Source organism: Heliconius melpomene, chromosome 11 (genome assembly GCF_056956725.1).
Source record: "Heliconius melpomene rosina isolate 202511_hmr_F chromosome 11, ASM5695672v1, whole genome shotgun sequence".
Taxonomy (NCBI): Eukaryota; Metazoa; Arthropoda; class Insecta; order Lepidoptera; family Nymphalidae; genus Heliconius; species Heliconius melpomene.
In genome coordinates this window covers 564411-574302 of record NC_140399.1, presented here as the reverse complement: position 1 = coordinate 574302, position 9892 = coordinate 564411, and the positions used below count along the sequence as shown (strand labels likewise).

At 32.4% G+C, this 9892-nt stretch overlaps 1 non-coding gene across 1 annotated transcript; it reads left to right on the top strand.

Annotated features, from left to right (window-relative positions):
• The first annotated feature begins 4429 nt into the window (after positions 1–4429).
• On the top strand, positions 4430–4500 carry TRNAV-GAC (transfer RNA valine (anticodon GAC)). Its single transcript has one exon. It is a non-coding gene; the product is annotated as a tRNA-Val (tRNA).
• Positions 4501–9892: the final 5392 nt, after the last annotated feature.

Here is a 9892-nt window from a genome sequence, read left to right as displayed (position 1 = left end):
TTTTATTAAGAGGTTTAAGAAATATTTTGTTAACAAAGCCGCCCTTTGCCTTGACACAAGAGCGAAGAACTGGAAATATAAATATTAAATAAATATTTATTTTGAAAATAATTAAAATAGAGTAATTTGTCTGCTTACAGTCTGCTGTTGTTTATACAATATAAAAAAATATACTAAATAAAATGATTACTACATTTTTTATTAGGTACCATTAAGAGCTTTTTTAAAATTTTAATATTAATATCGGCAGAGAAAACCTAGACTTGTCACAACTTTTTCTTTTTGAAAGTCTTTAGGTTTTGTTTAGAATAATTTATTTCTCGTATATGGCAGCTGCCACTTGAATTTGAGATTATGCATGGTTATTAGCCGCGCTTAGTCTTGCTATCAAAGTGAAGAAATGATAATAATTCATTTATTTATCTCTAAGAAGACTTGACGTATTACCTTGACGTCTTTATTATGCGAGTAAAACAAAACAAACAAAACAAACAAAATACTCTTTATTGTACCATAGAAAAGACACATATACATGTATTAATACATAGAACAGTACAATTGGCGGCCTTATCGCTAAGAGAGCGATCTCTTCCAGGCAACCTTTGGGTAGAGGAGAGAATACATTGTCTGAAAAAGGGAAGGGGTGTACAGAGCTGATATCTAGTTTTACACACACATACATACATACATACATACATACATACATACATACATACATACACATACATAAATACATATATTCATACATACATACATACATACATAAATATATAAATAAATATATAATACTTAAAACACCTATTGTTAAATGATTGATTGATTGTATCATCCTATCATTTATTATTAATGGAAGCAACTTTTTAGCTTCACGTTGTATTCCACACATAGCGGTAACCGGAAGGAACCTGGGAACCTAAAGTTAACACACTCCATTCCCATTAAAACATTTCCGTTCCCCACTTTTCGCCAAGTTTTGAAGGCATTGTGTGTTGATGGAACTTTTGCCTGAGTGAAGAAATGAAAATATTATCTACATATTTCGTTTCGCTTGGAACCCCTTTACTTCCGGTTTCCCCCGTGAGCAGAGCGGGCCCATTAAGGACTATATTGAACTCGCAACAATGAACACTATAGTAGTGTTTACACCAATAAATAGTCGACCGGAAAGGACCGAGTGACCAGAAAGAGTTGACATGAGCTCATTCTGTAGTCTGCTCGAAGTAATTACAAAACACTAAATAAACTCTTTAATGGTGGAAATATAAACGTATTTTATTTAAAAAGAGTTCCTTCCGCCAAAGTATTATCCGCTCATTTCTGTTTCGCGTTGGAAACCGGGCTTTAGGAAGGTTTTTGTGTATTTTTCCTACCAAAAATAAACAAAAAACTTATTCAACAAGCAATACATATTGTAATTATATTTTACATACAAAGATGTCATACACAGATATTCTTTTTTATATCAAGTGAACTCTAAAATTGTAAGAACAAAAGGATGGGATCGAACCTTTTGATTACACTCCGTTATTGTTTCATGTTATTCAGATTTTTAGTTGTATTTCAAAGAATCCTTTTTTGTATAATAAACAATGATTTTTTATACTTATTATAGTTATCGAGGCTGTCGTGGCTCGGTGGCACAAAGGTGTGACTGTAGAGACGACGCTTGTAGGTTCTATTCCCACTCAAGGGAATGAAATATTTGATATTTTTATTTTCTCGTTCTCGTTAGGAGACAAAGCTGCTGCTAGAGAAGGTGAGTGAGTGGCGGAAATCAACGCCGCACAATTACACTAGGTGCCCTCTACCTCCTGGTAATGTACAGGATATAGCGTTAATCTAGGTAAAATGCAGTCTTGGTAGAACCATCTTACAAGTGACCCTGCCACATACAGAATACAGCGTTGTCCCGATTGTTGTCTGTAATTAAATTTGTAAGTTAAATTCGATATACTTCGGTTACCGATTGAGCTGAAATGTTGCATGCGCGTGTAAATCGGATGAGAATGCAAAACTATTTTGACATGAGCTGATCTGATGATGGAAGCGGAGGTTGGTCATAAGAAGATTCGATTGTAATCTAACGATATCGAGTGTGGGCCTGTTTGATTGAAATGATAGCTAAGGTCTGGTCAGAGAGGGGATATGGAAATAGCTCCTCGCATAGAAATCGAACTCACGACCATCCCATTTACAGTCAGATGGTGACCTATATAATATTAAAGCCAAACCTCAATAATGGTTACGACTGATAACCAGAATACAATACGATAATAATTATTAGCGAGATATAATTACAGCAGTTGCGGGTACTCCGTTAGGATTCGAAGAAAACATAGTAATACGTTTATGATTTAAGTTAATTAGAATTTATTTATCCTATCCTATATCTTATAAAACAAAGTCGCTTTTTGTGTCTGTCTGAACTTTCTAACTCTTCTTCTTCTAAACCACCCAACGGCTTTGGATGCGGTTTTCACTATTAGGTCGAGTATTTCTCAGGGAAGGTTTATATATAGTTTATTATTTGTACATTCTTATGTAAATTAACATAAATACGATAAATGTGTATAAAGTCCTACCCACTGAGACACTTTGGCGCATGCGCTGCTTTAATGGTAAATACTACATGAAAAAAATGTACTGGAGTATTGTTCCTCTTAATAAGATCTACAAAAAAGTCCGCGATGGCATATTCGTATCTTTTAAGAATAACGTGTAGTGATCATATTTCTGTCTAAAAATAGTAATTTCAATATATTTTTTATTGTGAGGGATATTTTTCCATAATGCTATTAATCCTTATCCTTTAAAATACTTTGTTAAATTTTTACGTTAAACGAAGATAAAATTTGCTTTTTAAACTATTTCGAAATTGCGAATAGTTTTAGAGAAAAACGCATTTAATTATTGACACATCACGCCGTTAATACATCAACTGTATCGAGTCAAGTTTCACTTATCCCTTACTCTCAGCATATAAATAAGTATATTAGTTACGTTGGCCATTTAATGTAGATCAAAACTGTCTTTTCTGTTTTTCATTTTAATAAGTACTTTAGAAGTTGTTACAATATCAAAAAATCCTTGCTGCGAAACGCGCCTCGCGACGTTATGCTTATACAAGCGAGTCCGCCGCGCCCGCCTGCCTTACACGAATCGGTGGTTCAGTGGTAGAATGCTCGCCTGCCACGCGGGCAGCCCGGGTTCAATTCCCGGCCGATGCATTCTATTTAATTTTCGTCACAGGCAGCCACGTAGTGCTTGCTTTTCATCAGGGACAGAATACCCTCTTCAGCATTAACCACAAGCTCGAAAAAAAAACCCGCCTGCCTTTATAACAACGAAGATTTAGATGCGTTTGCACGTATTGGATAATTCGAGTTGAATGTGTTATTTAATGTAATTTAACTATCTAAAAATAGTCATTTAAATATATTTTAATAAGTACTTGAAAAGATTAGTAGCACAGATTTAAAATTACGGTACCTACTAAAAAATCCTTGCTGTGTAAAACAATTGGAAAATCCTTATTGAAACTACGAAAATGCGGGTTGCATTAGGGTTTAATTAATTTTCACATTATCTTAAGTGCTTTGCAAACATACATTATATGAATAATCCAGTAGTAAAAGCGGGCGAAGCCGCAATAGGGTCGCTAGTATCTTATAAAACAAAGTCCCTTTTCGTGTCTGTCTGTTGTTTCTAACTCTTCTTCTTCTAAACCACCCAACGGATTTTGATGCGGTCTTCACCATTAAGTCGAGTGTTTTTCGTAGAAGGTTTATATATAGTTTATTATTTGTATATTCTTATGTAAATGAACATAAATACGATAAATGTGTATAAAGTCTAACCCATTGAGACACTTTCGCGCATGCGCTGCTCTAATGGTAAGTACTACATGAAAATAATGTAGTATGTACTGGAGTATTGTTCCTCTTAATAAGATCTACAAAAAAGTCCGCGAGAGCATATTCGTATCTTTTACGAATAACGCGTAGTGAACATTTTTCTGTCTAAAAATAATAATTTCAATGTATTTTTTATTGTGAGGGATATTTTTCCATAATGGTATTAATCCTTATCCTTTAAAATACTTAATTAATTTTCTACGTTAAACGAAGATAAAATTTGCTTTTTACAATATTTCGAAATTGCGAATAGTTTTACAGAAAAACGCATTTAATTGTTGACACATCCCGCCGTTGACACATCAGCTGTATTTTACTCAAGTTTCACTTATCCCTTACTCTCAGCATATAAATAAGTACATTAGTTACGTTGGCCATTTAATGTAGACCAAAACTGTCTTTTACTGTTTTTCATTTTAATAAGTACTTTAGAAGTTGTTAAAATATCAAAAAAATCCTTGCTGCGAAACGGCTCGCCACTCGCCATGCGTCCGCCGCGCCCGCCTGCCTTACACGCATCGGTGGTTCAGTGGTAGAATGCTCACCTGACACGCGGGCGGCCCGGGTTTGATTCCCGGCCGATGCATTCTATTTAATTTTCCTCACAGGCAGCCACGTCGTGCTTGCTTTTCATCAGGGACAGAATACCCCCTTCAGCATTAACCACAAGCTCTAAAAAAAAACCCGCCTGCCTCTATAGCAACGAAGATTTAGATGCGTTTGCACGTATTGGATAATTGAAGTTGAATGTATTATTTCAGCGGGATATGTCATATTTTTTGGTTGGTTGGTTTCATATTTTTTGTAGTAGTTATTAGTAGGTAGGTTTTTGTCTATAATTTCATTCAAATATATTTTAATAAGTAGTCATTTAAATATATTTTAATAAGTACTTTGAAAAGATTAGAAATAAATTACGGTACCTACTAAAAATCCTTGCTGTATAAAACAATTGGTAAATCCTTATTGAAACTACGAAAATGCGGGTTGCATTAGGGTTTAATTAATTTTCACATTATCTTAAGTGCTTTGCAAACATACATTATATGAATAATCCAGTAGTAAAAGCGGGCGAAGCCGCAAGAGGGTCGCTAGTGTTTAAAATAAAGAATTCTTCACAGATATAATAGGAGTAAAGTTTTATATTTTTAGTATAAAAAATTAAGATGCTCCATTCCCATTAAGGCACTGCCATAAGAGAGAAAAGAAATGTTAAATATATCATAAAATGTTAAATATCTCATTTTCTCGAGTGGGAAGCGAACCCGCAGCCTGACGTGTTTATAGTCGCACGCTTGGCTTAAAAACTCTTATTCTTACTAAATATCTGTAATATATTTTCGTCCATAACAGTATTTACAACTATAATTTGTAACTAACCAACAAGTTTAACGCTAACAATAACTACAAGACAAAGCTTAGGAAGCGTGGGTTGTTTAAGTAATGCACTTTGAGTATATCCAAGCGTAGTAATTTTGTACGGCTCCTGCAAAAGTAATAGACTGCATAGAGTTTTTGTTAATGTATGTGGGTCATAATCAGAAAAGTGGACATTTTCGAATTCGTAACGTAACTGATAAGTAACAACACTGATAATGTTTGTTACGAAACTGATGACATAAGGCATTATACACAACAAAGTAAGGATATTATACGAATAAAACTACTGTTGTTTTTATTTAATGAGACACAAATTAAAATTTTAAAGATTCAATCGTTGAATTAACAGATTATAAATGTAAGAAAACATAACAAAGTGACAATATTAACAATATAATAATGCTAGTTCGTAACGTAATAAACTTCTAATTCTAGTTAGAGATCACAAAGTTAATGATAAAATTAAATCCACTTTAAAATATATCAAAATTTGAGTCGTTATCACGGGAATTAAGTTTAATTCTTTGTAAGTGTTTATTCCGCATATCTTCATATTTAATAGGATTGGTCTTTTTAAGACGATCTCTATATCTTTTATGTGTTTCAGCATTTGACATAGGAGCCATAACGCTTACTGAAAATAAAAAAATATTTATCAATAGATATTTAATAATATTTTATGTTTATTGTTTAGATCTTTAACAACGCTAGTACAGAATGTATTTGTTTTTAAATAAAAGCTTCACCCACTTGAACTACATATTTATTAATTCACTATCTCCAGAGAAAAAAATAGTAATTACAAAATCACAACTAATTTCAGGAAGAATAAAAAAATGTTTTTAACTAAATCGGTTAAGCCGTTTCTGAGATAAGCGTGCACAAACACATTAGACAAACAAGCAAACAGGCAAAAAACTTAAAAATCATTATTTTTGGTTACTTTACGTTATCAAAAGTCACCAATAATTTTTTTCATATGCCAGCAATTTTTTTTTATATACATATCTTCCGATGGTAACGTAATTATGAACTAGTCTTCATATTTTCTCAGTTTCGTTACGTAACGAAATATAACGCAATTGAGAATAAAGTCTGAGAAATTCTAACCTTTTTAAATATTTGCTCATAAGCCACGTGTTGCATGTGTAAGCACTGAAGTTCTTTTTTGAGATTTTGTAAAAAGAAGCAAATAACATAAACAAGAAAACGAAATTATAGAATACTTACCAAAATAAAAGCCGTTTATAACCCTGAGATGTAATTTTACATATTCCCTCTAAAACATTTGAACCCCTCAACTGGTGCGAGAACACTACTTGTTGTAGCTACAGCATTGACTTTTAGAATTATGGTGCCACAAAAAAAACTAATATTAAACACCATCCAAAATATTTGCATTCATAATTTAATTGTACGTTACTAGCCCTGAGTAACAAAAAAGACAATATTTTGGGACAAATTTACTTAATTCATATATACTATTTATTAAATAATATATCAATAAAAGTACTTTTGTTTAATATTTTGCATAAAGTAAAGTAATATAAACATATCTGAAATCAAATAAAACCAGAAACATTCGTAACAAATCAATTTTTAAAAAGTAAAGTGGTGAATGGGACACGAAAAATTGTATGGAAGCATTTTGAAAAGTTTTTTGCAACTAACAAAAAATACTATTAATAGCCATAATACATTTAAAATATTACAAAAATCTTTAAGTTAATAAGTAAATTTATCGTAAATGGCAAAATATTTAAATTATCTTTAAAATTGTATTTTTAAAACGCATTCAAAGTAGCGGGACAAGAAAAGACACAAAATGTACACTTTTTCTGATTATGACCCATGTATGTTTTTATACACACAGCAGGGTAAGCAGAGAGAAGTCTTAGAAGGTCTTAACAGTAGGTTCCTCCTACCTACCTTGCGATGTGCAGGCTATAACGTAACGCTAGAAGCTTGGAATATCGTGGACGAGGAAAGGATTTTCATATGAGGTTGAAAGTTTGTATGGAAAAAAAAAATCGTACCGATTTTTAACCGACTTCTGTAAGAAAAGGAGGTTATCAATTCGACTGTATTTTTTTAAATTTTTTTTTTATGTTTGTTACCTCATAACTTTTAACTGGGTGGACCGATTTTGATAATTTTTTTTTTATTTGAAAGGTATAGCTTGCCGAATGGTCCCATTTTTTTTTGGTCCATGTCTGACAATGGTATCCATGAGAAAATCACATAAGTCTTAAATTTGCATTATGCATGTGCGCGACTAATAGCCGAATAACTCAATGTCGCGCCAACCGATTTTGATGATTCTTTTTTTATTTGAAAGGATACACTTCAAGGATAATTTGGTGAAAGTTTGGTTAGGTTTCGATTATGGAATCCGGAGAAAATTGAGAAAGTTTGTTTTTTTTGGTCAAAAATTAATTATACTGTAATAGTTACAAGCAAAAACTTTTTAAATTGATGTCGGAAGTGAGATTCCTGATCGTTGCATTTCTTTTCAACCAATCTCAAAAAAGAGGATGTTCTCATTTTCAACCAACTTCAAAAAAGGGAGATTCCGAATTCACCCGAATACTTTTTATGTTTGTTCTTGTCAATAGGTATACCAAAATGTAACTTTGCACAAAAATAATAGCTAATTAAATGAAGTTTTACATAGAACAATCACAACCACTCGTTGACAACCACTACCACCACCATCACCACTCGTTCAAGAAGCATCATTTTAAGATCTACCCATCACTAAAAATCGTAAAATAAATTAATTTTTAACAAAAACAAAAACCGACTTCTAACAACGAACTAAAAAGTGAAAAATAATTATACAAAGATTTTATAGTTTTGAAGTCGGTGTCAAGCTAATGCTACAACACCTTTACTACAATATCTAATTACTAAGCCTGTTTGTTTTACTTGACACCGACTTCAAAATTATAAAATCTTTATATAATTATTTTTCACTTTTTAGTTCGTTGTTAGAAGTCGGTTTTTGTTTTTGTTAAAAATTAATTTTTATAAAATTTGAAACTCAGACTTATAAAAATATTTAATTGAACAAATGTTGCACGGTTTCTTAGAATTTACCCCCTAAATTGAAAAGTCACACCAATCTCCACTCAACACTCAATTTTCGAAATATTGTGGGGTGGAACCAACCAACCAACGCCGTAGTGATTATCGAACGCACAATAGTCATTATACAGAAAAACGCTGTGCCGCTGCACCACGATTGCATAACGAAATAAATATACAAAATCTATGCACATCTATAGTAGATTTTGTCATGCTAAGCATTTACGGTGGCGTCAGAGATCGGTTTTTTAAATCCGCCGCAAACAAAATGGATTGAATAAATTCTTTGTTAAAAATGAACTTTTTTTCTATTTTACAGTGGAGGAGAGCTTAAACGAGTATTAAAAGTATTTAGAGGAGCTTATACGCTATAATATCCAAATAGATTCTCACAAGCATTTTTGAGTCATGAAAAATGACCACCGGATTAGAAGGAAGTATTGTTGAAAAGAGCCGGCAACAAATTCAACAGCTACTTTCCAGATTAAAAGAAATAGTATAATTTTTGGGTGTAAATTGAACACAATCATTGCCGGCATAACCAGATTCAATATCATTACTATAAAATAATTTATAGAAACGATTATTTTATAGTAATGATTTTAATCTACTATCAATCTAATAAATTGAATTTTTAGGTAATGTGTTATTGGACTAAGCAGGAGAAGCCAAAACAGACAATAATATTGTTATTTTTTACGGTTCCGTACATTCTAAGAAAAAAATCAAAACTCTTATATTCTCATATCAGCATATCTGCATATCTGTCAAGGTCATTTATACAAAACCGCGTGGAGGTATTAAGCTGAAATGAATACTAAGCATTTAGGTCTACAGTTCCTTAAAACACAGAAAAAATAAAATTGGTGAAAACTACTAACTTATATTTGAAAATTTAAATTTGTCGTTTGTCTACTTTTCAGAATTATAATTCTCGATTACCTATAACTGTGAAGTTTCCACGGAACCTTCGCAAGTGAGCCCGATTCACATTTGACCATTTTTTTATTAAAGGAAACGAAAGAACGCAATCTACCATTTCCTTTCACCACCTGATAAGTCTTAGTTAATTTACTTAATAGAAATCAACAATGTCCATCCTTTTCTAATTAAAACTAAATAAAAGGGACAAACAACCATTAAGCTATCTTTAATCTTAACTGCCAGTTATACCGCAACGCTTGTAACACGCCCGCAGGTTGCACCTCTAACTATAAATTAACAAGATGCTGACCGTTACCACAACGTTAGAGCGAGTGCCAAGTGGAGTGCTGGATATATTGTTTTATCTTCACACGTCTCATGCTTTACGTAGAGTAAAAAGAGAAATTGGTGGTGTATCACTCTGTCATCCAGTCATTTAGTGACATTGGATGTGAAATTGTATTATTTTTTGAGTTGTGGATTTGATTCTCAATCAGGGGAAGGAATTGCATTATTCGAAGTGATCAGATTTAAGACCAACAATCACGTTTAGATAAATTTCAAATTTGCAATAAAAGATTCAAAAT